Source organism: Choloepus didactylus, chromosome 2 (genome assembly GCF_015220235.1).
Source record: "Choloepus didactylus isolate mChoDid1 chromosome 2, mChoDid1.pri, whole genome shotgun sequence".
NCBI lineage: Eukaryota > Metazoa > Chordata > Mammalia > Pilosa > Megalonychidae > Choloepus > Choloepus didactylus.
Genome location: NC_051308.1, coordinates 155690046 through 155695111, shown reverse-complemented (window position 1 = coordinate 155695111; position 5066 = coordinate 155690046). Strand labels below are relative to the sequence as shown.

The window sequence follows — 5066 nt, the reverse complement described above, 5'->3', positions numbered from 1 at the left end:
GCACAAAGGGTTTTGAGAGTGATTTTGCAAAATTAAATCTTTATCACTGCCTCAAAGATATCCTGAGAAACTTGGTTACCTCTAAAGAATTCCATTGCATTTATTATTATTTGTTTAATGTGGAAAAGGTAGAGTTAATTTTTCTTTTTCCCCTAAAGACCAAAGTTCTTCTTAAGATTCAAAGCTTCTATAATGAATGTCCTACAGAGCGTCTAGTGCTTTTTGGTTTAACACTTACAAGGATCACTCGTTACTAGTTAAGAAAATTGAAATAACCACCCAAATTGACAAAGCTCCAAGTAGTTTGAACAACATAAAATGTTTCTCTCCTGGGAGTAGCTTTTAGGGACCACATGGGGATACTTATCCCTCATGCTCAATCAGCAGAAGATGACGCTCTAAGTGTCTCAATTCATGTTGATTGCCTCTGAACTCCCTGGTGCTAGGAATCTGGATGTGTCCATTACAGCATGCTCAAACAATGGATCCCCTGTGCCAGGAATCTGATTTTCGTAGAAAGATATTAAGGCGATGGGTGAGAAATAGACCTTAGAGCCAAATATTCTGACACTTCCCTTTGATTTTTACTTTCTTTAAATTCTTTTGCATTTGTTGTCTGATGTTTGTCTAGCTTCAGTACCCTCAGTTTCATTTCTTCTCTTTTTCTTCCCAGTTCAGAGTGGAAGATGATTAAAGAATGGAATTTCTTCTTCCCCAGAAGCTAGCATTTCTGCTGGCACAAATGAGCTTGGTTTTGAAGCACCAGTCTTTGAGTACAAGGAATTCCTTTAATAATCATGCCAGGCTATAAACTCTGGAATCAGACTCTTTGAGTTCCAGCTTCACCATTTACCAACTTCGATATTTTGGGTAATTTATTTTAACCTCTTTGAGCCTCAGTTTCCTCTCCTGTAAATGGGAATAATAATAATAATAATAATAATAATAATAATAATAATAATAATAACCTATATCTATCTCAACAGTTTTAAAAAAAGCAACTGAGCAAACTATCATTCACATACTCTCAATATAAGTGTGTGAGTATATATTTACTTATTTTATGCAGGTACCATTGTACATTATATTATGTAAATAATAGGATGCACAGCAATGGAAATTAAATAATGAGAATACAAAATAAGCACAAAGAAATATTCTAATATATTCTTCCCATCTTGCACAACTCCTGGGATATATAACCCCACTAGCACAGTGTCTGGCACAAAGTAGTACTCAGTACATGTTAGGTATTATTTATTTTCATGTCTAAGGAAGAGTCCACTTGGAGGGCCTCCAACCACTCTTTTTATTTTATATTATTTTATTTTATTATGCAATTTTATTGAAATATATGCACATACCATACAATCATCCCAAGTGTACAATCAATTGTTCACAATATCATTATATAGTAGTGCATTCATCATCACAATCAACTGCCAGCCACTCTTGAAATGGAGGGCAATGCGCTTCATTTTGCCTACTAAGCACAACTTGGCTCTTACATAAGTAGCAGACAATGGCTGAGTTATGTCAGGCTCTTCCAAGACAGAAGAATCTTATTGCATGATTCTGGCCAGCATTTTCTTCTGCTAAGAGGTACTCTATATTCACAATTATTTTCCACATTCCAAGGAGAATTGGCAACTTCCCCCATTCATTGAGATACAAAACCTCTATTGGAAGAAATTTTAGAAATGGAGAGGAGAAGGGAGACATTCAGAATTGGAGGTAAACCTCTGAGAAAGCACTCAAATAAAGTCTGTTTCTTTCCTGAATTATACTTTTACTGCAATCAGTACCGTCCTTGGCATTACTTATCTATGAAATAGGTGAGACACTCTGATTTGGGATTTGACTATTTTGACATTGAGCATACATCTAGAAATTTGTATAAATACTCTTGGTATGGACCTTGCCAATGTCACATCATTCATTTTTATTCACGAACATCATTACATACTGAGCATCCACTTTTTGCCAGACACTGTATTAGACACTATCTTGAGCATGAATTTGTCTTCTGACCAGAGAGAAGCAAGCCTAGGGAACCAATGGAAATAAGTGAACTGAAGAGTCCAAACTCCCATTCAGGAACATTGGGATTTGCTAGGGAATTTGATGTGAACCATGTGGTAACTGACCTCACACTTACAAATTCATGAGTGACAACTCTTTTCTTAACTAAAATGTAAAGCATTGATGGAAAAAAAAAAAACTTAAAATGTTGACTAGAATCAAGGAATTAAGAGCAGAATAGGAATTTGCATTCTTTTCACAAAAGCACTAAGTATTTTTGTTCTGTTTTAGTTATTCTGGATCCACTGAGTATCCAGGCTCTCAGATTTCCTTTATTTTCATTCATGCTTTTCTGTTGGCATCACTCTTTTTGAAGCATAACATTGTAATGTAGACAGTGGTGATGTTTGTTGTGTGATTGTGTTAGACATTTCTATTTCTTACCAATATGTTGTTCTCCTCTTATTTCTGTGCACAGAGAAGGCCACGTTTCCTAGCTTCCCTGGTTCCTAGGGGAACCATGTGCCTAGTTCTAACTAATGGGCCACAGGCTTAAGTGTGAAACTGTCCATCCTGGGTCAGAGCATAGAAGAGTGTTGATGAGATCTTCCTTCTCTACTCTTCCTTCTTCTGTGGTGACTGGTCATGTTCCAGGTAATGTAACTTCCTTCAACCTGGTCCACTATGTGGAGCTTCAGCCCCTGGGTCTTTGAGTAACCATACAGAACAGAGCTTCTTACTAACTGTGATAAGCATGAAGTGGAAAAAACCATAAACTTTGTTTTGTTAACCAATTGAGATTTCTGGGTAAATTTGTTGCCTCAGCATAACCCATTCTATTGTAACCAATACAGGGTGTTTTATATTTGTTTTTCCTGGGAGAAGTGGGGGATACCTAGATATTTCTCCAAAGGTATTCAACTCTAAGATCATGTGAGAAAAATATCAAAATTTGAAGCTATCAGGGGACTGAAGTGAAAGCATCTCAGGGAAAGGACTCAAACATCTGGAATAAAATTAAACATCTTGTTGATCAAGTCTGTATCATTGTGTGTCTGAGAGTCAGCACCACATGGTGATTCTTCAAGGGATTCATCTAGGGACTTAGAACCGTAACAAGACTTTTTCTTTAATAAAGAATGGGGAAGAGAGTCCACAGAGGCTTCTAAAAGAAATAACAGGTCATTTTTTAAAACGAGGTTTTTAGAAACTCAAAAAGTTAAGCATTTGTACCATGAAAATCTCTGGGGATGGTGACCACTTGGGTCTTTGAGAAAGAGGTAGAGAAGAGAAATTGCAAATGGAAGCAAATAGGACTTGCCAACACAATACCATCTCTAGGGAAAAATAATATTTCATTAAGAGGGTATTGAAAAGCTCCTAGTGTAACATTTTTCTTCATAGAGCTAATACAGCATTATACAAGGTGAAATCATTTTTCTCAAATTGCTAATTAAGAGACCCATGGAATAAAACCCATGTGAGTAGAGTGGCTATAATAAATACTCTTGGTTTGAAAGATAGTGACATTTCTGAGCCCCCTAAAGGCCTAGAATGATGTGGCATGGTAGGATCCAAAACTCACTTGTTGATCTGCGAGGCTCTTTTAAATGTATTTTTAAGGCTGCTTTCTCCCTAATCTTAAACACTTGACCTTTCGGTCTGATATTTTTCAGTATTATTAGATTAGATGATTAGTTATTAAATATACTGTCTCCAGTAAATAGGTAATTGTATAATGCAATGGCCCTCAGCTTTTTCAGGCCATGCTCCCATGACATTTAGAATTAGAACATAATGTCTTTTTGTATTGGGAATGTTTAACCCTTTCTATGGGTTGAAGAATGTACAGGGATATCCCTGAATCTCACATTCAAGCTGAATGAAGGACAGTCCAAAACGTAGAGTACTACATGTTTTTGAGAGCTATAGAACTCAAAGATCATAGCATCTTTATTATATTTATGTCTACAGAATAAGAATGAATAACACATTAATCAAAATTTTCCCCTTGGTCAACACAGGGATGAACACAATTTAGGTAGTCAACTAGACTTTAAGTTGGGTACTTAAAAAAGGCTTATAGCACTGTTTTTTGCAACTGAAGCACACAGGTGGAAAAGTTTTAAGTATCTCTTTTGCTTTCTGCCAAATTTTGCCTGGCACAAAGAGGGAGGTTTGGGGAGAGGAGGCAGCACAGAGGAAGGGATGGGCTGTAGCATGTTTTGGTTCCTAAATTTATGCCTCATACTGTACTATGTGCTTTACAAACACAAACTCATGTAATTATCCCCATAATAGACATAAAATTCATATTAGTTCTCATTTTTGCATTTAAGGAAACTGAGGCTCAGAGAAGTTAAGTTTGCCCAAGATCAGATAGCCAAGGTGGTCAAATTGGGATTCAAACTTGGGTCTGTTCAACTTCAAAGTCCTTGCCTTTTCCTATATCTCACACTGTCTTCCTTTCATTAAGTGCCTACGATGTGTATCTGTGGTGTCATTCATGTTGAAGAGTGGGGAAAGGGGTCAGGGACATCTAGGTAGTAATTATCCATCTGATGTGTTTTAATTGATTGTGTATTGTGTTCCCAGCAGCACACTGTGAAGAAAACAAAAGAAGTGTTGAGACACAAATTATTGGCCCTCAAATTAAAGCTTGCAATCTATTTGAGAAGGTGAACTGACCCATATAACACAAATTACTAAATTGGGACTTATGAATGGGAGGTCTAAAAGTCTGCTGAAGGTAGAGGTACTTACGGTCTGGAGATAAAGGCTGAAACCTGGGGGAATATGTGCTAGTAACATAGACAGGATTTGAGTAGGAAGGGCATTTTGGGTATGAAGTAGAGACAAACTGAACCAAGTGCAGTGTTGCAGAGGGGAGACTAGCCTGGCTGGGGAGGAGATGACAGCTCTGGTTGTTGCCTTTCTCCCAAGACTGTTCTGGATTGGTCCTCTCCCCTAGGCCTCCAAAGCCTCCAAAGCATCTTGTGCACCTCTCTTAACATATAGTTAATTAACCACATGTGCATCTCCCC

The 5066-nt window shown here is 37.3% G+C and overlaps 1 long non-coding RNA gene across 1 annotated transcript; it reads left to right on the top strand.

Moving 5' to 3' along the window:
- Nucleotides 1-786: 786 nt before the first annotated feature.
- LOC119518709 lies at nucleotides 787-4851 on the top strand. The gene is made up of 3 exons (XR_005213825.1): nucleotides 787-870; nucleotides 2501-2676; nucleotides 4621-4851. It is a non-coding gene; the product is annotated as an uncharacterized LOC119518709 (long non-coding RNA).
- The last annotated feature ends 215 nt before the right edge of the window (nucleotides 4852-5066 follow it).